The following is a 27,428-nucleotide window of genomic DNA, read 5'->3' as shown; positions in this document are numbered from 1 at the left end:
CTGGAAGGGCAGTCACCAGAATGGAGCACTATGGAATGTATGCCTTGCACTTAGATCAAAATGTTTGCCTTATGTTTTATCCCGCTCATGGTTTGTGATTTCATGTTTTAAGGAATATACTCTGTATTCTATCATAAATATCATGAATGAAATCCATGATTTTTACCTTTTTACTGTACAATAGATAGATTGCTGTGTATTAGTTTAGGCCTTCTTACTACTTACCAATACATTTTTGTTATTGTGTTAAAGTTTTCACTCATGGTCACAGAACTCTCAATTCATCAAAATAATATCTGAGAGATATTAAATCTTAAATATAACTTATGGGTAACATCACATACAAGAAGGTTAAATCTTTAGATGTACACTGTTAATATCTTTGTCTTAGTTTCTAAAGCTGGAAAGCCTCCTAATAAAAAAATAGCTGATCAGCTAAACCAGACACCCTGGAATAATTAGTTGTGTTTGCCTTGCTATAAGCTCATTAAAAATCAGTTGGAAACATGCTATATCTGTTTCTAAACCCAAAATTGCATTATCAAGACTGACATATGAATCCAAGTAAGTAAAGCTTCTTATGGTTATTGGGACCATGTATTTTTTTCAGCTTCTGTGTTTTTGAGCTGATTATACAGCATGCCCATTGATCATTGATCTGTAGTTACTTTATTTTTTTTAGTTCTTTTTTTGAACATTTAAGATGAATACACACCTTTATGTTTCTGCATGCATTTTCAACAATCAAGCATTTTCATGCATTGCCATTGTTATCAATAGGCTCTATAAAGCACATACATGCATCAAATCGCACATGAACACATTGCACAGAGATGTGAACTAGCATTTAAAACAATGGCCAATCCATTTGTTTTTGTAAAGCGTCATATTTCACCACACTTCTCAAAACCACCAGCCAGGTGCCAGCAGGCAGTAGGCTATTGCACATTGCTAATTCCCAGGATGTGCTGAAATTAACAGCAGTTTGGCTTTATTTATAATACATTCACATCTCATTCAAGTTGCAGCAGGTGTTAACACACACATACAGTGGTGTGAAAAAGTGTTTGCCCCTTCCTCATTTCCTGTTCCTTTGCATGTTTGTCACACTTAAGTGTTTCGGAACATCAAACCAATTTAAACAATAGTCAAGGACAACACAAGTAAACACAAAATGCAATTTGTAAATGAAGGTGTTTATTATTAAAGGTGAAAATAAATCCAAACCATCATGGCCCTGTGTGAAAAAGTGATTGCCCCCTAAACCTAATAACTGGTTGGGCCACCCTTAGCAGCAACAACTGCAACCAAGCGTTTGTGATAACGTGCAATGAGGCTTTTACAGCGTCCTGGAGGAATTTTGGCCCACTCATCTTTGCAGAATTGTCCTAATTCAGTTACATTAGAGGGTTTTCGAGCATGAACGGCCTTTTTAAGGTCATACCACAACATCTCAATAGGATTCAGGTGAGGACTTTGGCTAGGCCACTCCAAAGTCTTCATTTTGTTTTTCTTCAGCCATTCGGTGGTGGACTTGCTGGTGTGTTTAGGATCATTGTCCTGCTGCAGAACCCAAGTTCGTTTCAGCTTGAGTACACGAACAGATGGTCGGACATTCTCCTTCAGGATCTCTTGGTAGACAGCAGATTTCATAGTTCCTTTTATCACGGCAAGTCTTCCAGGTCCTGAAGCAGCAAAACAGCCCCAGACCATCACACTACCACCACCATATTTTACTGTTGGTATAATGTTCTTTTTATGAAATGCAGTGTTCCTTCTACGCCAGATATACTTGGACACACACCTTCCAAAGAGTTCCACTTTTGTCTCATCGGTCCACAGAATGTTGTCCCAAAAGTCTTGGGGATCATCAAGATGTGTTGTGGAGAAATTGAGACGAGCTTTGATGTTCTTTTTGCTCAGCAGTGGTTTTCTCCTTGGAACTCTGCCATGCAGGCCATTTTTGCCCAGTCTTTTCCTGATGGTGGAGGCATGAACGCTGACCTTAACTGAGGCAAGTGAGGCCTGCAGTTCCTTGGACGTTGTTGTGGGGTCTTTTGTGACCTCTTGGATGAGTTGTCGCTGCGCTCTTGGGGTAATTTTGGGTGGCCGGCCACTCCTGGGAAGGTTCACCACTGTTCCATGTCTTCGCCATTTGTGGATAATGGCTCTCACTGTGGTTCGCTGGATTCCCAAAGCTTTGGAAATGGCTTTATAACCCTTTCCAGACTGATAGATCTCAATTACTTTCTTTCTCAATTGTTCCTGAATTTCTTTGGGTCTCGGCATGATGTGTAGCTTTTAAGGATCTTCTGGTGGACCTTACGGTGTCAAGCAGCTCCTATTTAAGTGATGCCTTGATTGTGAACAGGTGTGGCAATAATCAGGCCTGGGTGTGGCTAGAGAAATTGAACTCAGGTGGGGACAACCACAGTTATAGTATGTTTTAACAAGGGGGGCAATCACTTTTTCACACATGGCCATGATAGTTTGGATTTTTTTTCACCTTTAATAATAAACACCTCCATTTACAAATTGCATTTTGTGCTTACTTGTGTTGTCCTTGACTATTGTTTAAATTGGTTTGATGTTCCGAAACACTTAAGTGTGACAAACATGCAAAGGAACAGGAAATGAGGAAGGGGGCAAACACTTTTTCACACCACTGTATAGCTGTGAAGGGACCCATATGATTTTCCTTTAAAAACGTATAAAGCTGCAAAACATTGTGAACTGGCTGTAGAATAAGGAATGAGATTGTTATTGAAAAGCATTTTTCATGCAGTACAATTCATGTGCTTATTGCAAAAAATGTACATACTGTATGTAAATTGGGTCTATGCTTGCTATTTACCACTTTAATACTGGATCATAGTCAAAAGACGGCTACAGTGTGGCTCTGTTGTTCTGAAAGAGTGCCCATGGATGTCATCCCAGAACATGCCACCTGTGTGCCCCCTGGGGCATGCATCAGGCACGCTCTGTGATTGGTGTGTCCTTTGGACACAGCTGATCACAGATCAAAGTAAAGGAGCATTCACATTGGCCCTTTACCATGCGATCAGCTGGGTCCAATCAAACACTCCAGTTATCGGCTATCTTTTCCTCTCATGCTGCCATAGCATGACGAAAGGAGAGCCAGTAATTGGCAAGACTGACAGGGCACATTTACACTGATAATTAGGGAACTGGTCATCAGTGCAGCCTCATCAGTTCCAAACGGTGCCCATCCTTTTTAGATTGTAAGCTCTAATGAGCAGGGCCCTCTGATTCCTCTTGTACCAAATTGTAATGTAACTGTAATGTCTGCCCTCATGTTGTAAAGTGCTGAGCAAAGTGTAGGTGCTATATAAAACCTGTATAATAATAATAATAATCAGTGTAGCTTATCAGTGCCCAGCAGTGCAGCTTATTAGTGCCCATCAGTGCCTCCACATCAGTGCAGCCTTGTCAGTGCCCATCAGTGCAGCATCACCCTAATCAGTGCCCATCAGTGCAGCTTCATCAGTGCACATCTGTTCAGTCTCATCAGTGGAGAAGAAAATTACTTCTTTCCTAAATTTTATAACAGAAACAAAACAAAGGTTTTTTTTTTCTAAAAATATTTGGTCTTTTTCCATTTGTTTAGAAAAAAAAAAAAAAAACCCAGTGGTGATTAAATACCACCAAAAGAAAGCTCTATCTGTCTCAAAAAAGTGAGACAAATTAAATTTGGTTACAGTTTTGCATGCCCGCGCAATTGTCATTTAAAGTGTGACAGCACCAAAAGCTGAAAATTGGCCTGGTCAGGAAAGGGGTAAAAGTGCCCAGTATTAAAGTGATTAAGTAGTAAAACACCAGAATTTTACTGAATAAAAAAGCAGAAGCAGATATCCTTTTTTTCACAATGCACTGCAGTTTATTGTTTTTAACCACTTCTGGACTGTATAACGTCATTATACGTTGGTACTTTGAAGGAGGATATCATTGTATCATTGTTAGCTAGCTGCCATAACCCAGTATCCTCTTCTTCAGTGAGTGGTTCGGTTTAAGATAAAAGTAGTCTCTGTGGCAGATTCATTTTTATCGGCGGCGGGAGCCCTTCCGCCACTTACCGGAGCCATCAGTAGAGGCGGAGGCAATCGGATCCTCTCTCTAGCCTGACATGGGGATGAGTGAGTGGAAGATGGCCCCCCACCCATCTCCATATCATTGCTGGGCAAAAGTGACATCAAAATGTCACTTACACCCATAGCTCTTAAAGGGCCATTATTTTTTTCCATCTTTTTTTTTTTGCATTTTAGTGTAAATATGAGATCTGAGGTCTTTTTGACCCCAGATCTCATATTTAACCACTTGCCGACCGCCGCACGACGATGTACGTCCATTTTTTGAAGAGGGATATCTCGGTAACGGCAGCAGCTGCTGCCACAACCGAGATATCCATCTCTTCAGGCGGCGGTCGGCTGTACGATAACGGTGGTCTCCGCGGCGGATTCGCCGCGAGATCACCGCTATCGGCAGCGGGAGAGGTGCCACCCCCCCTCCCGCCGCCCTCCCGCACCTTCCGCCGCTTACCGGAGCCGTCGGTAGCGGCGGAGGCGATCGGGTCCTTCCGTCGGCTGGGCATAGAGACAAGTGAGGCTAAGATGGCCCCCACTCGTCTCTATACCATAGGAGGGCGGAAGCGACGTCAAAACGTCACTTCCGCCCATACCTCTTAAAGGTATATTTTTTTTTTATTTTTTTTCCAAAGAAAGATGCTTTTATTGAAGGATTCACAAAACATAACAAATACATCCAGTCAAAATAACAACAAAATAATGAACAGTAGTAGTATGACTTTTGTAGCAGGAGCAACGAGTTTGTTGACAAGTTCAAACAACATGAAAATTTAGTATCTGAATCAGGGCTAATGTACAACATCATAAGTTTTACTAACATTCTGAATCGGAATAATGCTTCCAAACCCTATCTAATAGTCTGATTCCTGATATTCCCGGGAAACCGCTTCCCAGGAACGGTAAAGTCATGTGGCTCAAAGAGAAGTTATAAGAAACAGGAATACCTTACAGTAGGAAGGTGTTCCGTAGACAGTAGAAGCACATTTCTCTATAACAATATTTGACTTAAAAACAAAAGTATGTGTAGAGGGTAAGAAAGAGGGGATGATCTGACAGTGGGAGGGAAGAAGATACAAGTGGTGAAAGATTATCGAGGAAACGAGAAAGATTTCAGGATCTAGAGGTGGGAGGGACTCCAGCTACCAGTTGGGAACATTCGTCTGATGAGCGAAAATGAAGCCAGCAGGCCCAAGTGGCCCAGTATTTGGATGGGGTATCTTTAGCTTGCGAAATTAAATTTTCCATGTCCGCTACATTGGAGACTCTCTTGACCCAATCAGAAATCGAAGGGGGCGTTGAAGATTTCCATAATGGGGGGATACACATTTTTGCCGCACTCAACAAATGTTGTGCCAAAGAACGATGGTAAGTTTTCATCGAGATGGTTGAGTGGTGCAGGAGCATCATGGCAGGGGAGAAATCTATTGTAAGTGTGGTAATTTGGCATATTAAGCGATGGATCTCAACCCAGTATGGTTGGATGCGAGGGCAAGCCCACCAAATATGTAGGAATGTTCCTGCACCATCCGAGCACCTCCAGCAGGAGGAAGAGGTGGAGGGGTACCTCTTGTGAAGTTTATCTGGTGTGAGATACCACCTGGAGAAGATTTTAAAATTATTTTCCTGAACAGATACATTTAAAGATCCTTTATGAATATGTGTAAAGATGTTCAACCATTCTGAATCCGATAACGTCAAGGATAAATCAGCTTCCCAGCTGCAAACCGCTACGTTGTCTTTCGGATCTCGATCCAAGAAAAACAATGTATATATATTGGAAATGAGATGACGCTGTGGTTCAGACTGATTGCACAAAATTTCAAACGGTGTGAGCTGCCTGGCAAAAGCCTGTTTAGAAAGCCTCTCCGTCAGGAAGTGTCTTATTTGGAAATATGCCCATCTCGGGAAGGAGCGACCTGAAGTATGATAGGGAAGGTCTGATAATGGTCGGAAGTGCGAGTTGTTAAAGAAATCCACAGCTCTAATGTCAGGAGAGTGCCAGAAACCGGAAAGGAAGGTATTTGACTGTCCTGCGGGGAATTCTGGATTATTGTTAATTAGAGTCATCGGACTATGGTGAGACGATATATGGTGGGAATGACAGATTGCGTGAAAGGCATGTAAAGTACTAGCGATGAGGGGATGTTGTGAACAAGCACGGGGGATATGTTCGGGGAGTATCCACGGTAGAGATTTAATTGGGTAAGAAGAGAAAGCGTTTTCCGTCTGTACCCAGGCTTTGGAATGGGAGTGGACATTCCAGTCCACAATTCTAGTGAGGAGGCTCGCCCAATAATATTTTTTGAAGTCGGGTAGTCCAATTCCACCCTTTGATTTCGGGAGAGTCAGTCTAGCGAAGCTTATTCTGGCTCTTTTATTAGCCCAAATAAAATTAGCACAGACGGATTGCAGGGATTTGAAGAAAGTTGGGGGGATTTTGAGTGGAATCGTCTGGAAAAGGTACAACAGGCGGGGGAGGACATTCATTTTAATAATGGAAGCCCTGCCGAACCAAGAAAATAGACCTGTCGACCAAGTTTTAAGGTCACTTTGGATGGTCTGAAGCATATGAAGAAAATTAAGGGAGTATAAGTTGCCTAGTTTGGTCGGTAACTTGATACCTAAATAGGTGATGGCTGTGGAGGTCCAACGAAATGGAAAGTTTTGTTGACATAAAGTAACTATGTCCTTGTTTAAGGATATGTTCAACGCCTCCGATTTTGAGAAATTGATTTGCAGGTTGGATATCTTTTTAAAATCCTCCAGATCCTTAAGGAGATTGGGAATGGAGACAAGCGGTTCAGTAAGAAAAAGCAATATGTCATCGGCATATGCCGCAATTTTCTGGATCTTGGAGCCAGTCCGAATCCCCCTAATATCGGGGTTAGAATGCATTTTACGGAGAAGGGGTTCCAATGTAAGGATAAATAGAAGGGGGGAAAGTGGGCAACCCTGACGTGTCCCGTTGGACACGGAGAAGGCGTCCGACAGGTGGCCATTAATCCTGACTTGGGCAGTGGGGGAGGCATATAAAGCCAAGATGAAAGAAAGCAAACGGTCTTGGATTCCGATTTTTCTTAATACTTCTTCCATATAATCCCAAGCCACCCTGTCAAACGCCTTCTCCGCGTCCAACGAGAGAAAAAATCCTTGTTGTGATGTGGAAGTCAGCCAGTGATGAACATAAATTGCTTTAATCGTGTTGTCCCTCCCTTCTCTTCCCGGCACAAAACCCACTTGGTCAAGAGATATCAATTGGGGAAGAAGAGGGAGGAGGCGGTTTGCCAGAATCTTGGCATAAATTTTTAAATCAACATTTAACAAAGAAATAGGTCTATAATTTGTCACTTGTGTATCGTCTTTGTTGGGTTTTGGAATGACCGTAATATGGGCTCTGAGGGAGTCTCGTGGAGGTGGTTTACCAGGGGTCAAAGAATTGAAGGCCGCTAGGAAGTGTCGCTTTAGGGTGGCAAGGAAGGTTTTATAATAGCAGGTCGTCAGGCCATCAGGACCTGGACTCTTCCCAGGTTTCATATGTTTAAGAGCCAACTCCAGTTCCTGGGCCGAGAGGGGAGCGTTTAAGGAAAGAGCATCTTCTGGGGAGATAGGGGCCGGAGCGTATTCACTTAGAAACTTGTCAATTAGAAGCTTCCTATGGGTCAGGTCTTGTAAAGGTGAGGTGTCATGGAGATTATAAAGATTGGAATAGTACCGAAAAAAGTGATCAGCAATCTTGTGGTTTGTAACCATTTTATTACCCTTTGCGTCCACTATGGAGTGAATGGTTCTGGCGGCGTGTTGTTTTTTTAGAGCTCTTGCCAGAAGTTTACCCGATTTGTTGCCATATTCATAAAAAAGTTTACGGGAAAGCATAAAATTCCTTTTAATTTGGGAGTTCAGAATTTGGAGTAAATCCTGCCTTGCCAGCACTAGGTCATTATGTACGTCTGCTGCTAAGGAAAGTTTGTGGGCTTTTTCCAGGGACCGAATACGGGTGGAAAGCTGGGCTATGGCGTGGTAACGTTCCCTCTTTCTTTTCGCCGACGCAAGTATAAATTCTCCCCGCATTGTACATTTATGGGCTTCCCAAATGGACATGGGGTCCATTGTAGGGGATAGGTTATCTACGAAGTAGTTGGACAGTTTTTCTTGAAAAGAGGAAGCAAGAACTGGATCTGACAAGAGGGCCGGGTCCAATCTCCATATCGGGGGTGTGTGTGGATTGTTCGTAATCTGCAAAGTCAGGGAGATTGGATGGTGATCCGAGATATACATGGCCTCTATGGATGCAGACGAGAGGCAAGGTAAGTCTCTTTGGGTGATAAATAAGTAATCCAACCTGGAGTACCGATTGTGGGGGATTGAAAAATACGAATAATCCCGTTCTTGGGGATGCAGAGTTCGCCACGAGTCATGTAAGCAAAGCTCATGTAGAAGTAATTTGATGGCACGTAATGCTTTGAAAGTGAGAGAAGAGGTGCCAGTAGAGGAGTCGAGAGTCGGGTTAAGAGGGACGTTGAAGTCTCCTCCCAAAATGAGCATACCTTCTTGGAAAAGAGATAGTTCTGTCAAAATTGCTTTAAAAAAAGCTGGTTGGCCAGTATTCGGGGCATACACATTGGCTATAGTGATACGTTTGTCTCCCAGGCTACCTTTCAAGAAGATAAATCTAGCTTCGGGGTCTATCATGGTCTCAGTAATTTGGAAGTGGCATGTCTTGGCTATAAGGATCGAAACCCCTTTGGATTTCGTGTGAGGGTTGGGAGCATGATATACACGTGGGTATCGGTGGTTGGAGAGTTTCGGTATAGAGCTAGATTTGAAATGTGTTTCTTGTAATAAAACCAAATCTGCTTTACATTTGTGGGCAAAAAGTAAAACTTGAGATCTCTTTTCGGGTATATTGAGACCTCTCGCGTTTAGGGAAACTAGTTTGAGAGAGTCCCGCATGTTTAGTTTGGGTTTAGTGGACATGATTTAGGTGGGCGAGTCGCTTGTAAGGCGTAAGGTGCGGATTAGGGCGTATGCCTAATAGGAAGTAAGCAAGCTTGGGTAGCGGTCGCAAAGATGTCGCGCCGACTTTTAGCTGGGTGGGTAATGTGGTATTAAGAGAATTAGCAGGTGGAAGGGAGCTGGAGTCCCGCCACAGGGAACAGAAAAAAGGTAGAGAAAGGGAGAGATAAAGGTACTGCGTGGGGAAGTTGTGAAACAGAGTCCAAGACAGATAAAGAGAATATAAAAATAATAAAGAAAAAAAACCGCAGGAAGAAAAAGGGCAAAATAAAAAGGAGCAACAATAAGTGAACTGCTAGGTTAAAGAAAGTTTTAGATAGTAATAGGAATTTTCTGAAGATAAGCCGGAGAAATGCAAGTCCTGCTTGCACTTCCACAGTAAGGCACGGGCGTAAACCCCGTGACTAGTGTCCGGTTGTGGTTGGTGGACACTTAAGTCGTATGATGCAAGAAATTTAGTATGGAAGTGCCACCTTGAGGGGAGAAGGCCTTAAACTGTCGAAGGTGTAAGGTCAAAAAATGAAAAAGAAAAACCGAAAACGAAAAACATCAATTATCCCGCTGCATGAGGACTTAAAAAAAAAAGAAGAGGGATCCCAGGCACCCTGGGATCCTTGAGTTAGGGAGGCCAAATGATGAAATTTGTTGGGAGGTGCCTCGTTGAGGAACATATGTAAGACCTCCTTTTCCTACTCCTCATTAAGTGAGAGAGATAACTTCCTCAAAATTGCATTAAACAATAAGAAATAGGTAAGCATAAAGCATGTGCCCTTAAGATAACATATAGAGTCAAAGAACAACAATCTGCGCTAAATAGTGTTGGAGATCTGTATGTATAGTTTAGGCCTACTATTCCCAACAAGAAGGTAGAGTGCAATAATCCCACAGAAATTACATTAACAAATATTAAAACGAAGTGAGAAAAAGAACCAGGTTAGAAGATCATCTCAAGGGGGGCTTATGATCACTCCCTGAGAGCTAAAAAGGCTATCAGAGCATGAGTCAACCGCTATCCCCCTCGGCAAATACGGAACTGTTATCACCTTTAGTAACCGGGTCTCGATGGACCAACATTAACTATGGTAACAATTGGTGAAATCTCCAGGAGGTGTAGCCTTTGGGGTATCATTTGAAAACCAAAACAACGATTAAATTCTAAGTAGTAATGGTAGGTTATCCTCGCGCTATAGTGGTAAAGTTAGAGCAGGTTGGTGTGGTTGCAGCCAAAAACACCGACAGAGGTGCAAACCCTCCCCTCAAAGTGACAGTAAATAGTAAATAGATGGTGTTGCGCTCCACATAAAATAAATTAAGTCTAATAACACAATTAATAAATAATCTCATAAAATCTTGAAAACGCACTCATGTGATTAAAATTAAAATCACTAAATAATCGCATAAAATCTTGAAAATGTGCTCATGCGATTAAAAATTCCATTAATTCTAAAATAAATACCAAGTGAATAATACAGTGCTTGAAATAAAGCTATTTCCTACTAATATTCATAAAATGAAGAAGCTAAAATAATCTATATACTGGTGATAAAGTGACAAGAAAAAAATCGCAAATCTTAAAATTATCAAAAGAATCGTGACATCAAACAAATCTGTGTCAGTCCATGAAAGTGCATACAAGTGCCAACATATGTGCAAAAAAAAGAGTATATATAAAAATATACAATAAAAAATATAAAAAACGGTGTATGAAAAAATTATTATCACAAAATACAAGAGATAATAGTCCAGCAAACGTGATAAAAAATGTCTCTAAATAAGTGTACAAAGGCTAAATCATAAAGTTCATGCAGAAGATGAAATAAATCCACGCTGTGCTATGTGAAGAAATGAATCCTATGAACAACCCCGGGATGATTCCACCAGTGATTTTGCAGCTCCTTAAACGTGGGTGCTCACACACTGAGTGCAGTGGGTACCTTACCTCACTGCTGTCAGTAAGACAGCAAAATACTCCAGTGCAGCAGTTGTATCCTCAAATGGGGTGTATATCCTCAGTAGGTGTAGGGGAACTTCAACACTTTGCGGTGTATATCCTAAATGTAGTATGGGCGCCCCCAAAAACTTTTTCCTCCAGATATTCCGCAAGGGATCGCAAATCAGACCCAAGAAAGAAAGAGGGGGGCTCCAATAGTGAAGTACGTTCACACAAATACTTTATTATAAAAAGGAACTAAGTCCTGGGTACTCACACTTATACAGTAAAAATCAAGCGGTTTTTTCATTAACAAACAACGAACGGCTTCCTCGTTCGTACCCCGGACGTCACTTCCGGTATCCTCCTAGGCCAATCCTACGCGTATCGTCATTGATCACGTGACTTCATCAGGGTCATCAGAGTCCCTGATGAAGTCACGTGATCAATGACGATACGCGTAGGATTGGCCTAGGAGGATACCGGAAGTGACGTCCGGGGTACGAACGAGGAAGCCGTTCGTTGTTTGTTAATGAAAAAACCGCTTGATTTTTACTGTATAAGTGTGAGTACCCAGGACTTAGTTCCTTTTTATAATAAAGTATTTGTGTGAACGTACTTCACTATTGGAGCCCCCCTCTTTCTTTCTTGGGTCTGATTTGCGATCCCTTGCGGAATATCTGGAGGAAAAAGTTTTTGGGGGCGCCCATACTACATTTAGGATATACACCGCAAAGTGTTGAAGTTCCCCTACACCTACTGAGGATATACACCCCATTTGAGGATACAACTGCTGCACTGGAGTTTTTTGCTGTCTTACTGACAGCAGTGAGGTAAGGTACCCACTGCACTCAGTGTGTGAGCACCCACGTTTAAGGAGCTGCAAAATCACTGGTGGAATCATCCCGGGGTTGTTCATAGGATTCATTTCTTCACATAGCACAGCGTGGATTTATTTCATCTTCTGCATGAACTTTATGATTTAGCCTTTGTACACTTATTTAGAGACATTTTTTATCACGTTTGCTGGACTATTATCTCTTGTATTTTGTGATAATAATTTTTTCATACACCGTTTTTTATATTTTTTATTGTATATTTTTATATATACTCTTTTTTTTGCACATATGTTGGCACTTGTATGCACTTTCATGGACTGACACAGATTTGTTTGATGTCACGATTCTTTTGATAATTTTAAGATTTGCGATTTTTTTCTTGTCACTTTATCACCAGTATATAGATTATTTTAGCTTCTTCATTTTATGAATATTAGTAGGAAATAGCTTTATTTCAAGCACTGTATTATTCACTTGGTATTTATTTTAGAATTAATGGAATTTTTAATCGCATGAGCACATTTTCAAGATTTTATGCGATTATTTAGTGATTTTAATTTTAATCACATGAGTGCGTTTTCAAGATTTTATGAGATTATTTATTAATTGTGTTATTAGACTTAATTTATTTTATGTGGAGCGCAACACCATCTATTTACTATTTAACGATTAAATTCTATTGTATGTTCATGTACCCAGCGTGGGGGGTAATAAAGCAGGAAATCAAACCGTATAAAAGAGAAATTTGCCTACAGACCCAGTGTGGGTTAACCAGTCATATGTTGAAAAAGAGTGACCTGAGTAAGGAAAAAATAAGCAAAAAAAAAAAAAACAAAAAAAAAAAAAAATGAAGCTAAAAGAAAAAAAGGAGAGTGCAGAATGCAGAAAAAATAAAAATTGCTGGGAGGGAGTGGTGGGGAGAAGGGAACGGCTTAGCCGAAACTCCCCTCCCCCCGCCCCACCCTCTGACCTCTGAGTAAAGTGCTACCAAGAGTTAGGCAATTAAACCACCCATTATACCCATAAAGAAAAATGTAAAGAGCATTAAGGCGTTAGAGAGTCTAGGTTACCATACATCAAAAAAAGAAATTCACCTAGAAACAATGTTTGCATCCAGAGATACCTATGTGTACCATACCAGCACACGGCAAGAAGTCCTCACAGCCAGGAGATGGGAGGCTTGCAGCGTAGTAATTCTTGATTTAAACTGGACCCAAAGGAGAAAACAAGCAGCTCATCCGAGTCTGTGGACTGTGTGCAACTGCAAACATCTAATCTCCTATTGGTAAAACAGAATGAAAAGTTGCGATCCGGTTACCCGAATGTAAGACATATCAAACAATGTAGGTGGGTGAGTAAGTGAAGTCCTGAAGAACAGCACAGTGGGACACAATGTCCAGCAGTCCATTAATAGCAAATTATAATAGGGGAAAGAAAGAAAGTGAGTTAAGGAAATATGCAAAAGCCAGAGAGCAGGAAGGAAGTATAGAACATGGAAGAGAGAGGAGAGGCAGCCAGCGAGATGAATTGAAAGACTGAGAAACTGAACCAGTGAGGAGAGAGAGACTAGCAAGAAAGGAAAGCACAGAGAGAGGAAAGTCATTAATCTCGGACCCCACTAGGACGAGTAATATCCTGTTCAGCGGTCACGACGGGCTCTCCTGGAGGTGGGAGCTCTTTGTGGAGTAGTATCAGAGTCCGCTCCGTGCCTTGAGGAGAGACGACCTGGATCCGAAGGAGATCGGCGTCTTCTATAGCGGGAGCGTTGATATTCCATAGGTTCCGCGGAAGTAGCGGTGTGCCTTGTAGAGGGAGGGCGGAACTCTGCATACCATTCGAGTACCTCCGTGTACGGTATGTCCAGCGTTTCACATAAGTGCTGTAGGTCTTCCGGTACCCTCAGCAGGGCGGACCTTCCTCCAGAAGAAGCGGACAACGCAAAGGGGAATCTCCAGCGATAGGGGATGCCTTTGGCGCGAAGCGTGTCTAGAAGGGGGCGGAGTTCCCTGCGCCTCTGCAATGTAATGGAGGACAGATCTTGAAATAAAGTAACATGGGCGCCATTGTAGGTGATCGGGTCAGTAGCCCTTCTGGCTCTGTTCAAAATTTCCTCTTTTAACACATAGTCGACCACACAACATACAACATCCCGTGGAGGGTCGGAGTCTTTACCTTTGGGGCGCAGAGCCCTATGCGCTCGTTCCAACTCGATCGGGGTATCTACAGGCCGCTCCAGTATAGTGTTAAACAGGCCTATGACATCCGCCTTGATGTTGACGGAATCCGACGATTCTGGGAGGCCTCTCAGACGGATGTTGTGGCGTCTGCCACGATTGTCCAAATCTTCAGTATGTCGGTTAAGATCCCGAAGCTGCAGGGTATGTGTGTCAATAAGCTGGCAAGCCTTCTTCAAGACCGAGGAGTGTGCGGAAGTGGTCTTCTCCACATCAGTGATGCGAGTCGCCATAGCTTGGAGGTCAATCAGCAGGTCCGATATCGCGTTCGTCAGGGCTGTTGTTAGAGAGTCTTTGATATCAGCAGCTACTGATCTCAGATCATGGATGCTCGGTTGGTGGTGAGGGGTGAGAATCACCTCATCCGATCTCGGAGAATTTCTCTGTGAGGGACTGGCACGTCTTGCGGCCTGTGCAGGCTGTCCTCGTGAGGCGGCCATATTGGAGGTATAGGAGCGGAACATTTCGGGTATGTTCTGCTGGTTTCTGCCGGTCTCGTCTCTCGGAGACCGCGATCGGGAAGCCGAAGAACTGCGCGAAGAGGTTCCCATAGTTTTAAGCAGGATGCAAGGGCAGAAGCCTCCGTTAGGTGCCGAATAATGTCCTCGTCAGCGGGAGCTTACAGATTAAGCTGCCATCTTCAACAGAGGTCAGGCCACACCATATTTTTTTTTTTTTAAATGTCAGATTTTCTTTTTTTTTTTTTTTGTTGCATTTTAGCCCAAATATGAGATCTGAGGACCTTTTGACCCCAGATCTCATATTTAAGAGGACCTGTCATGCTTTTTTCTATTACAAGGGATGTTTACATTCCTTGTAATAGGAATAAAAGTGATCCATTTTATTTTTTTTTTTTTTTAAAGTGTAAAAATAAATAAAATAAATTAAAATAAATAAGAAAAATTTTTTTTTTTTAAAAACACCCCGTTACGACGAGCTTGCGCACAGAAGCGAGCGCATACGTGAGTAGCGCCCGCATATGAAAATGGTGGTCAAACCACATATGTGAGGTATCGCCGCGATCGGTAGAGCGAGAGCAATAATTCTAGCCCTAGACCTCCTCTGTAACGCAAAAAATGCAACCTGTAGAATTTTTTAAATGTTGCTTATGGAGATTTTTGAGGCAAAATGTTTGACGCCATTCCACGAGCGGGCGCAATTTTGAAGCGTGACATGTTGGGTATCAATTTACTCGGCATACCATTATCTTTCACAGTATTAAAAAAAATTGGGCTAATTTTACTGTTGTCTTATTTTTTTATTCAAAAAAGTGAATTTTTTCCAAAAGAAGTGCGCTTCTAAGACCGCTGCGCAAATACGGTGTGAAAAAAAGTATTTCAATGACCGCCATTTTATTCTCTAGGGTGTTAGAAAAAAAACAATATAAAATGTTTGGGGGTTCTAAGTAATTTTCTAGCAAAAAAAACTGTTTTAAACATGGAAACACCAAGTCCGAAAAAGAGGCCTGGTCCTTAAGTGGTTAAGAGGTCCTGTCATGCTTTTTTTCTATTACAAGGGATATTTAGATTCCTTGTAATAGGAATAAAAGTGACATTAAAAAAAAAAAAACAGTGTAACAATAAAAAGTAAAAGGTAATATAAATAAGAATAATAAAAAAAATTGAAATGCGCCCCGTCCTGACGAGCTTGCGTGCAGAAGCGAACGCATATGTGAGTAGCCACCGCATATGAAAACGGTGTTTAACCACTTGCTTACTGGGCACTTGAACCCCCCTCCTGCCCAGACCAATTTTCAGCTTTCAGCGCTGATGCACTTTGAATGACAATTGCGCGCCCATACAACACTGTACCCAAATGAAATTTTTATCATTTTTTTCCCACAAATAGAGCTTTCTTTTGGTGGTATTTAATAACAGCTGGGAGTTTTATTTTTTGCTAAACAAACAAAAAAAGATGCAAAATAAAAAAAATAAAAAATCATGTTTAATAGTTTTCTATAAAATTTTGCAAACAGGTAATTTTTCTCCTTCATTGAAATGCGCTGATGAGGCGGCACTGGTGGGCACTGATAGGCACAGTTAAGGTGACACTAATAGGCATAGATAAGGTGGCACGGATAGGCACAGATAAGGCAGTACTGATGGGCACAGATAAGGCGGCACTGATGGGCAAAGATGGGCACAGATAAGATGGCACTGCTGGGTGGCACAGATGGGTGGCACGGATGGGTGGCATGGATGGGTGGCACTAAGAGGCAATGATAGGTACCACTGATAGATGGGACTGATGGGCACTGATAGGTGACACTGATAGGTGGCTCTGATAGGTGGCACTGCTGGGCACTGATGGGTGGCACTGATGGGCACTGATGAGCACTGGTAGATGACACTGATGGGCACGGATATGTGGCACTGAGGTGCAGCACTGTTGTTGAGGCAGATTGTGGGCACTGATAGGTGGCACTGTGGGCACTGATAGGTGGCACTGTGGGTACTGATGTATGGCACTGTGGGCACTGATGTATGGCACTGTGGGCACTAATGTATGGCACTATGGGCACTGATGGGTGGCACTGTTGGGTGGCACTTTTATTAATAACTGGCAGGGGGCAGGTGGGCACTGATAAGTTGGCCGTGATCGGGACTGATGTCCCGATCATGGCCGCCGGTGATCGGCTTTTTTTTTCTCTTCCGATTACCTGCTCTGTTTTGTCACATGATCAGCTGTCATTGGCTGACAGCTGATCACGTGGTAAGGGGTTGGGATCGACCCCTTGCTCGGATCCGTGATCAGGCGAGTCTCGTAGACTCGCCGATCACAGAGCGCGCCACCTCTGTGATTCGGCTATAGCGCGGATCTCTAGTGGTTAAACCACACATGTGAGGTATTGCCACTACTGGTAGAGCAAGAGCAATAATTCTGGACTTCCTCTGTAACTTGTATGAAACATGTAGAATTTTTTAAACGTCGCCTATGGAGATTGTTAAGGGTTAAATGTTTGTCACCATTCCATGAGCGGGTGCAATTCTGAAGCATGACATGTTGGGTATCAATTTACTCGCTGTAACATTGTCTTTCACAATATAAAAATATTGGGCTAACTTTACTGTTATCTTATTTTCTAATTAAAAAAAGTGTATTTTTTCCCAAAAAAGTGCGCTTGTAAGACCGCTGTGCAAATACGGCGAGACAGAAAGTATTGCAAGGACTGCCATTTTATTCTCTAGGGTGTTATAAAAAAAATGTATAATGTTTGGGGGTTCTAAGTACTTTTTTAGCAAGAAAAAACAGTTTTTAACTTGTAAACAACAAATACCAGAAAGAGGCTCGGTCTTTAACCTCCTCGCGCCCGCCCTATAGCCGAATTACGGCCGTAGAGCAGGCGCGTTCGTTTGGGCGGTCGTCCCTGGACGGCCTGATGTTTACTTCCGCAATGCGCGCCGCCGCGGGCGCGCATCGCGGAAGTTCTGTGTTCGCCGTGTCCCCCGGGGACAGGCAAACACAGATCGCTGTAAACGGCCAATCACAGCGGCCGTTTACAGCGTGATCGGCGTGTCCAATGGGAGATGATCTCATATGTAAACATATGAGATCATCTCGCAGCGCCGCTCTCCTTCCTCGCACAGACAGTGCGAGAGGGGAGAGATGAACGGCTGCAGCGGCAGCCGTTCTGATTCCGGAAAAAAAATAAAATAAAAAAATGAAATAAAAAGTGCCATCCGCCCCCAGCAGTGCCATCCGCCCCCAGCAGTGCCATCCGCCCCCAGCAGTGCTATCTGCCCCAGTGCCATCCACCCCAGTGCTACCTGCCCCCAGTGCCATCCACCCCAGTGCTACCTGCCCCCAGTGCCATCCACCCCAGTGCTACCTGCCCCTAGTGCCATCCACCCCAGTGCTACCTGCCCCTAGTGCCATCCACCCCAGTGCTACCTGCCCCCAGTGCCATCCACCCCAGTGCTACCTGCCCCCAGTGCCATCCACCCCAGTGCTACCTGCCCCCAGTGCCATCCACCCCAGTGCCACCTGCCCCCAGTGCCACCTGCCCCCAGTGCCACCTGCCCCCAGTGCCACCTGCCGTCAGTGCCACCTGCCGTCAGTGCCACCTGCCGTCAGTGCCACGTGTCATCAGTGCCACATAGTGCCATCTGTCATCAGTGCCACGTATCAGTGCCATTTGTCATCAGTGCCACCTGTCAGTGTCACGTGCCATCTGTTGTCAGTGTCACGTGTCATCAATGCCACTTATCAGTGCCATCTGTCATCAGTGTCACGCGTCATCGGTGGCATGTATTAGTGCCATCTGTCATCGGTGGCACATATTAGTGCCACGTATTAGTGCCATCTGTCATCGGTGCCACGTTTCAGTGCCACGTGTCATCAGTGCCACGTATTAGTGCCACGTGTCATCAGTGCCACGTATAAGTGCCACGCGTCATCAGTGCCACATATTAGTGCCATCTGTCATCAGTGCCACATATTAGTGCCATCTGTCATCAGTGCCACCTGTCAGCATTGCCACGTATCAGTGCCATCTGTCATCAGTGTCACGTGTCATTGTCCTGGTGCTTCAAAAGTGTAATAAATAGTCAACAAGTTAGATGTGTAACTTATGTTCCTAGAACACATGATGGCGCTACCTGCATGTTGGGCCTCTCTATGTGGCCAGGCTGTGAAAAAGTCCCACACATGTGGTATTGTAATACTCAGGAGGAGTAGCAGAATTTTTTGGGGGGTGTCATTTGTGGTATACACATGCCACGTGAGAGAAATAACCTATTACAATGACAATTTTGTGGAGAAAAAAAAAAAAATGAAAAATCTTAATTTTGCAAAGAATTGTGGGAAAAAAATGACAACATCAAAAAGCTCACTATACCTCTTACTAAATACCTTGGAATGTCTACTTTCCAAAAAGGGGTCATTTGGGGGGTATTTGTACTTTCCTGACTTGTTCGGGTCACAAGAAGCGAGATAGGCCACCAGTACATCAGATGTGATCAATTTTGTGCGATTCGCACCACAGCTTGTAGACTCTCTAACTTTCACAAAGACCAAATAATATCCACTAATTTGGGTTATTTTTACCAAAGACATGTAGCAGTATAAATTGTGACCAAAATTTATGAAGAAAAATTAATAATTTGCATAATTCTGTCACAGAAACAAAGAAATATGCGTTTTTTTTCAAAATTTTCGGTCTTTTTTCATTTATAGCGCAAAAAATAAAAACCCCAGAGGTGATGAAATACCACCAAAAGAAAGCTCTATTTGTGGGAAAAAAAGGACAAAAAATTCATTTGGGTACAGTGTTGCATGACTGAGTAATTGTCATTCAAAGTGTGAGAGCACCGAAAGCTGAAAATTGGTCTGGGCAGGAAGGTGTTTAAGTGCCCTGTAAGCAAGTGGTTAAGTGCTTAAAGGGAAACTATAACACCCCTTTCACACCAGGGCGTTTTGCAGGCGCTATAGAGTTAGAAATAGTGCCTGAAAACCGCCCTAAAGAAGCTACACCATTATGTGTAGTGTGAAAGCCCCGCGGGCTTTCACACTACAGCGGTGCGCTGGCAGGACGTCAGAAAAAAGTCCTGCCAGCAGCTTCTTTGAAACGGTGAAGGAGCGGTGTGTTTACTGCTCCTCCACCGCTGCTCCCCATTGAAATCAATGGGGCAGCGCTGTATTACCGCCGTCAAAACGCCGCTATTGCGGCGTATTGCCGGCGGTTTTAACCCTTTCGCAGCCGCTAGCGGGGGGTAAAAGCGTCCCGCTAGCGGCCGAAATGTGCCACAAATCCACCGCAAATCCAGCGGTTAAAACGCCGCTAAAAATAGCGGCGTTTTACCGCCGGCGCAATGGGCGGTGTGGTGTGAAAGGGGTCTAAAGGCACATTCACACCTACACGTATGCAATACATTGTGTCTTGCAGCAAGCACTCACAGGTTTGGATTGATACTAAGGGGATGATTTACTAAATGTAAATATAATGTTCACTCTGCAAAGGAATTATCATTAGAGCTTAGTAAATGACGTGAAACTTTGCTGCCTTCCATCATCCAATCATGAGCGAGCAAAAATGCAGTTATATTTTCCTTGAATGTGATTGGGTATTTTTGCAAAGTGAAATGTACCACTATTTACTAAGCTCTGGAGAAAATTATAGTGCAAAGTGCAACTTGCATTGCAAAGCAAACAGCCTATTTGCCTTTAGTAAATTGACCCCTACATTTGTATTCCTTGCACAGTATGTAAATCATTTTGGATTTGAAAAATATTTTGTGCTGAAACAAAACAACCCACCACTTTATTAAAATGCTCTCAAAATAAACCAAGGGGGTCTTTAACCTTCACCAATGCACTACAGATTTCCTCTTCAGGGAACTAGTACATTTTAGCTTTTTTCACATACCAACCCCTTTGTTTGCTGTTCTAGACTGATATGATATAAGTAAAATAGGAAACATACAAATACAATATTACATTTTTTATGGATGTCTGTCAACAACAAATTAAGATCCTCCACAGTTCTTGACAGTTTGGTTGCCTGTAATAGGTGCCTAATCTCCTATATTGCACACTTATCAACTTATGTACAAATGCAAGGTTTTGAATTTGTACAGACTTTATGTTCTGTTAGTTGAAGCATAGTCTGAGCTACAAATAGAATGGTAATTCACATCATTACTATTCTATTTGTAGATAAGAACTTAAAGCAGCATCAGAGATGCTGCTCTTCAGTGTGACACGTGCAAAGTTTTAAGGCTCAGTTCACACCAAACTAAGATTTTTTCAAGGTAGCCTGAAGTGGGAGTTCCAAATTTAAAGTGCAACTGCAAATTATACAGTAGTACATTAGTTCATAGTACATTAGTACTAGTTCGTTAGTACATTATACTAACAAGGAGGTTAGTGGTGATAGACACTGTAGGTTCACAAATAATTTATCCTGTATTGCTGTCCTCTAACAAGAATAAAATAGCACCAAATGCTATAAAAAGAATTAATAGAAAAAATAAAATAAAAACACTTACATATCACCAAAAGATGGAAGTAAACCCTCCTATCATTTTCAGCCAAGGAAGCTGCCATCTTGGCCTCCCCATTAGCCCTTGTACACACGGTCGGAGATTCCGACGGAATGTGTCCTATCGGACCGTTTTGTCGGATAATCCGACTGTGTGTGGTCTCCATCGGACTGTTTCCGTCTGAGTATCCGACGGACCAAGTTTTCCAACTTGTCCGTAAAATTTTCCGACAAAATGCTCCGATCGGACATACTCATCGAACATGTGTAGCTCACTCCGACGGACAAAGTGCCACGCATGCTCAGATCAAATTCCTAGACCAAAGCTGTTGGCTACTAGCCTGAACGTAGTTCCGTCGTAACGAAATAACGTCATCACGTTATGTACAATCGGATTTTCTGACAACTTTGTCCGACCGTGTGTATGCAACAGTTTCGGACAAAATCCGTCGGATAAAATCCAACGGATTTGGTTGTCAGAATGTCGGACCGTGTGTACAAGGGCTTAATCTTTAACTGCCATGAAGCTGCACATGTGATCAGTTATGACACCAGCCATTGGATGGTTTGACAGTTTGGTTGAGAGCACAACCAATATGACAGTTAACATTTCCGGCATGCCGGGAATGTAACTGTTTTTTCAAACTGTGAGATCGATGGGTTTACTTTCACTTTAACCTCCACAAGAGTTATAAAAGATCAGTACTATATGAATGACTGGGTTTTGAATAATATAAAAAAAAACAGTATCTGCATCCACAGATCTGCCTGATAGTTGGTTTTGTTGTACAAAGAAAGATGGCTCCCTGGCTAGTGACAGCTCCTCGCCCACTAGCTATTGCATACAATCAAGCAGTTAATGGAGACCATCAATCCCCTGGCATGACATTGTTGAAGTGTTTATAAGGAGCACAGCATCACTTCTGATGCATTTTAACAGACATCATCTGTCTTTCATTTGTTTGAACATTTGATATTATGTCATGCCTATTGAGGGGGGATTGTTAGAGGTGAGTGCTAGAGGATAAAATACTTGCTCATTTTTGATAAGGACTGTAAGGAAAGAGTTCTATTATCACTCATCAGCTACCAATCTGTATTGAGTACACCTTCTTTTTTTGTGTGACGAAGAATCTATATTTAATTTTAGATATTTTATGTGATTGTTCCAGTGTTATAGCTTTTTGGAAATATAATTTTTGAAGGATATTTTTTTCACAGAATGTACAGTTATGATTGCAGTCTATCCCACACTTTTAATCCTAAATTTTCAAATATATTTGACAATTTACAGTATCTCATAAAGGTGAGTACACTCCAACATTTTTGTAAATATTTTATTATATGTTTTCATGTGACAACACTGAAGAAATGACCCTTTGCTGCAATGTAAAGTAGTGAGTGTACAGCTTGTATAACAGTGTGAATTTACTGTCTCCTGGCAACAAAAGTGAGTACACCCCTAAGTGAAAGTGTCCAAATTGGGCCCAAAGTCTCAATATTTTGTGTGGCCACCATTATTTTCCAGCACTGCCTTAACCCTCTTCGACATGGAGTTCACCAGAACTTCACAGGCTGCCACTGGAGTCCTCCATGACGACATCATGGAGCTGGTGAATGCTAGAGACCTCGCGCTCCTCCACCTTCCATTTGAGGATGCCCCATAGATGCTCAATAGGGTTAAGGTCTGGAGACATGCTTGGCCAGTCCATCACCTTTACCCTCAGCTTCTTTAGCAAGGCAGTGGTCATCTTGAAGGTGTGTTTGGGGTCGTTGTCATGTTGGAATACTGCACTGTGGCCCAGTCTGCGAGGGGAGGGGATCATGCTTTGCTTCAGTATGTCACAGTACATGTTGGCATTCATGGTTCCCTCAATGATCTGTAGCTTCCCAGTATCGGCAGAATCCATGCAGCCCCAGACCATGACACTTCCACCACCATGCTTGATTGTAGGTAAGACACACTTGTCTTTGTACCCCTCACATGTTTGCCACCACCCATGCTTGACACCATCTGAACTAAATAGGTTTATCTTGGTCTCATTAGACCACAGGACATGGTTCCAGTAATCCATGTCCTTAGTCTGCTTGTCTTCAGCAAACTGTTTAGGTTTTCTTGTGCATCATCTTTAGAAGAGGCTTCCTTCTGGGATGACAGTCATGCAGACCAATTTGATGCAGTGTGCTGCGTATGGTCTGAGCACTGACAGGCTGACCCCCCACCCCTTCAACCTCTGCAGCAATGCTGGCAGTACTCATATGTCTATTTCCCAAAGGCAACTGATGGATATGTCACTGAGCACGTGCACTCAAACTTCTTTGTCAACCATGGTGAGGCCTGTTATGAGTGGATCCTGTCCTGTTAAACGGCAGTATAGTCTTGGCCACCATGCTACAGCTCAGTTTCAGAGTCTTAGCAATCTTCTTATAGCCTAAGTCATCTTTCTGTAGAGCAACAATTATTTTTTTCAGATCCTCAGAGAGTTCTTTGCCGTCAGGTACCATGTTGAACTCCCAGTGGCCAGTGTGAGAGAGTGAGAGCAATAACTCCAAATTTAACAAACCTGCTCCCCATTCACACCTGAGACCTTGTAACACTAAGGAGTCACATGACACTGGGGAGGGAAAATGGCTAATTTGGCCCAACTTGGACATTTTCCCTTAGGGGTGTACTCACTTTTGTTGCCAGTGGTTTAGACATTAATGGCTGTGTGTTCAGTTATTTTGAGGGGAAAGCACATTTACACTGGTATACAAGCTGTACACTCACTACTTTACATTGTAGCAAATTGTAATTTCTTCAGTGTTGTCACATGAAAACATATACTGTAATAAAATGTTTACAAAAATGGGGGGGGTGTACTTACTTTTGTGAGATACTGTATGTTACCAGCTGACAATTATGCACAAAGGGAAAAGTAATCATATGCGACATTCATTTTTTGGCCAAATATGAGCGAAAGATTTCAAAGAAGGACAGACAAAATCTCCAAACATGTATCCCTCTTAAAGATGTAGCATCTTAATGCCTATTGTCATCCTTAATTTGTTATCTGAATAGAGCATAAATTAAAAATGATCATTTATTTTGCAAACCCTTTTGCATTGCATCATCACAATGAATGGAAAGATGAACATCTGCTGTAAAGCTGCATTTTAACTTTCCATTTAGGTACTTCGGAAAAAAAAATATCTTAACATTTTATAGGTTTACAGGTAATTACAATAATTGTATACAAAGGTGAGAGTTTGGGACTTTAAATGAGGCACAAAGTAAAACAACAAAGTGCCTCCATCCTTATTCAGTAGAAATTAAAACTAGGTTGGGACATTAAATGAGGTGTGCAAAAATGTCAGCAATAAGTGGTATAGTAAAAGCATCGGTATTATACATGTAGACATACCAAAATTAGTAACATGTTAGTAACGTGTGGCTGAAAAGGGGCTCTTAATGTGTTACAGATGTACAGAGGAATTTATCCCACTCGTATATTTTAAAATGAGTGTAGTGGCATGCCCAGTATAAAGGTTCTTGTAGCTACCCTTGTATCTATTTTTATATGAACAATCCATATCAACTTTTTTTAACTCACCGTATATTACAATCATAAGATATTCATTAGTTGTTTTTCCTGTACACTAGCCCTGATAAAGAATGGAGGCATCTCTCCCAAAACCCACTGGCTTTATTTATCATCTGTGAACTTCTATAAATGTCTTAAATACAACCACAAATGTAATGAGCTATTATACTGGGTATGCCTCTGCACTCTAGTTTACCCCACATTCTAGATTACTGCAGTCTTCCGAGAGATAGCCTGAGACCTCACCTGGGTCATAGTACAGATCACCTACATCTAGTACCAGTCCGTGCACTGTTCCAGCACTGTCATACACACACATTGGCTATTTTATATTATATGTACATTAAAGGGATTGTAAATGAAAAAAAAAAACTTACCTCCACTGTGCAGCTCGTTTTGCACAGAGTGGCCCCGAACCAGCTCTTCTGCGGTCCCTCGGCGGCTGTCTCTGCTTCCTCCCGCAGGTACTTCTCACGTTCATACAAGCTCCCTCGCATGGTGAGAAGCACCTGCGGGCGTGCTCCCGTGATACAGCCGGCGGCTATAGCCGCTCGCTGTATCACATGGCCCCACTCCCGGCGCTCCGTATCAGTGGATGTGATTGACAGCAACGCGAGCCAGTGGCCGCGCTCCTTTCTATCCATCCACTCCAGCAAATCAGCGGCCAGGCTGAGCGGTGAAGAGGACGGCGGGGGCGAGCACGGGATTTTCGAGGGGTCAGGTAAGTAAAATGGGGGGGTTCGGGGCACAGGCAGTGTCAGATGTTTTTTCACCTTAATGCATAGAACATTTGCCTTTACAACCCCTTTAAAGTGGTTGTAAACCCTTACAACCAACTTTGACCTACAGGTAAGCCTAGATTAAGGCTTACCTGTAGGTCCAAGAAATATCTCCTAAACCTACACGGTTTAGGAGATATTTGCCAAAAGACAGGCACCGCTGTCAACAGCGATATGCCGCGAGTGGCGGCTCCCGTGCGTATGCGCGGGAGTGACGTCATCGTGGCTTCGCCGAATGACAGCAGTGGAGCAGTGAGACCCACCGAGAAGAGGGATGCTCCAGACTACAGGGGACAGCGGTGACTTCGCTGGCTCCTGTGTCAGGTAAGTGACACATAATGGACTGCTATGCGATGCATAGTAGTCCATTATGCTTTACCTTTGCAGGGAATCAAAGAGGAAGTAAACCCATCAGGGTTTACTTCCTCTTTAAGTTCATTAAAATAACATAAAATCCATTAAGTGATTTTGTAAATATTTGGAGTAATAACAGCTTCATCAAACAGTAGAGTAAAGACATTGAAGTCTGAATTTAAGATGTATTGATGTGTTTACTGGGGAGAGGGGTATATTTTAAGATATATATGTATTCATATTTATGCAAAGAAAATAAAAATGGACTCTAAAAGTTATGTAATTATGCTACTTCTGTGCAAAAATATATTTAATGATTTTTTTTACATACATATAATTTGGTTATTTTTTTTTTATGTTTGCAGAGAATTTAGATTTAACTCATAATTTAACTCTAATGTAACCCCAAACTGGATATGTGCCTTATCTTTTCCAAAAATGTATTTGTACGGACCTTGAATCAAGATCTTACATCGCCAAATCTTGGCACAGAATAGAAATAATTTGACTGGATACTCTGTATAATAGTCTTAAGAAGGAAGTCTGCTTTTTGCTATTAATGTTGTTTTCTGCTATAAATATGCTGCAGTTGTTCTAAAGCAAATTACTTTTAGTATTAGGGGCAATCCAACTGCTCAATTGTTTATATGTTTATGTTTTATACTCTACTGAGTTGTTCACTTTTATAAGAATCTCAGGAAGTGAATCACCAATGACCTTGTTAAGCACATAGCAATTTCACATTCCGCTCCTGTGCGTTTCTTTGTGAATAGAGGCTAAACAACATTCTCCTCCAAAGTCATCTGTATTACTTAGATGAATGGGATAGAATAAAATAACCTTCTATGAGTAGGAGGCTATATTCTGCTTAACCTGAATGTGCATATTGAAAACATAAAAGTGCTTTACTTTAAAAAGAAAATATACCTAGTGTGCTGACATTATAGAGATATATGAACATTTCTTGTGCAAAATAGCTCCAAGGCTGTCTAAAAATACAAAATTATTATGGATTCAAAATAGTGTTTGGAAAATACTGTATAAAATGTATATAATGTACTGTAACAAATTTAAATCTATTTTTTTATTTATTTTTGCTATCTTAACCAATTCAATATTGATGTGTATGGATACCCTAAATCTATTTTTCAGTATGTTTGCCACATGCTTCACTGTGTAAAATTTTCTTAGAATTTTTTATTTTTTTTGTAAATCTGTTGCAGAAACTTCACAGCCTGTTGTAGGCTAAGAACAAGACACCTTTGCCTTTTAATTAGCAACAGTGTTGTTAGCCTGCCATGCATGCTGCTTCAGTTTGCCACTGCACTAATAGGTCTATCAGAGGGAAAAGGCGGGCAGCACTACAAGCCAGTAAGGCAGAGAGAGAGAAAGAAATTTGCTTTATTACTCCATCAACACAGTCACTATTAATGGGGAATCTCTCCCACAGAGCTGTTGTATTTTGACAGCGAGAGGTTTCCCAGGATCATATTAAAATGATCACTTCTGGCTGCTGTAGCCACTGGTAGTGATGGAACAAAAAGTACCTCACCATAGATGGATTGAAATTCAGCCAGTTCTTGCTGAACCAGCCAAATTTTGATCTGTCTATG

Source organism: Lithobates pipiens, unplaced genomic scaffold, assembly GCF_037356315.1.
Source record: "Lithobates pipiens isolate NorthernLeopardFrog02 unplaced genomic scaffold, aLitPip1_a1.2 Scaffold_1, whole genome shotgun sequence".
NCBI lineage: Eukaryota > Metazoa > Chordata > Amphibia > Anura > Ranidae > Lithobates > Lithobates pipiens.
The sequence above is the reverse complement of the archived record's forward strand: the minus strand, read 5'-3'. Positions refer to the sequence as shown.